Source organism: Tarenaya hassleriana, unplaced genomic scaffold, assembly GCF_000463585.1.
Source record: "Tarenaya hassleriana unplaced genomic scaffold, ASM46358v1 Cleome141, whole genome shotgun sequence".
In the NCBI taxonomy this organism is placed as follows: Eukaryota; Viridiplantae; Streptophyta; class Magnoliopsida; order Brassicales; family Cleomaceae; genus Tarenaya; species Tarenaya hassleriana.
In genome coordinates this window covers 219,251-219,557 of record NW_010964708.1, presented here as the reverse complement: position 1 = coordinate 219,557, position 307 = coordinate 219,251, and positions in this window count along the sequence as shown.

Sequence of the window (307 nt, the reverse complement as noted above, 5' to 3'; positions counted from 1 at the left end):
ATTAAAAGGAGATTTAGGCACTTACCCGAGAAGTCTGATGATAACACGATTTTCTCCTCTATTTTAAAGCCCATTGTCTAGCACTTTCGCATCGGTTTTGTGCATTATTAGACATTTAGGATCATTTTAGCACGGAGTTTTGTTTTTTCTGCATTCTCTGGTGATTGAACAGGTAATAGACGCATTATGGGCACCAGAGGATCATAATCGTGGACTTCGGAGCATATTGACCGGAACAGAACGATAAAGACACTTCTAGCTCGAGTTGCACTTGAACACGGCCATGTCGAGTTCAAACACGGCCGTG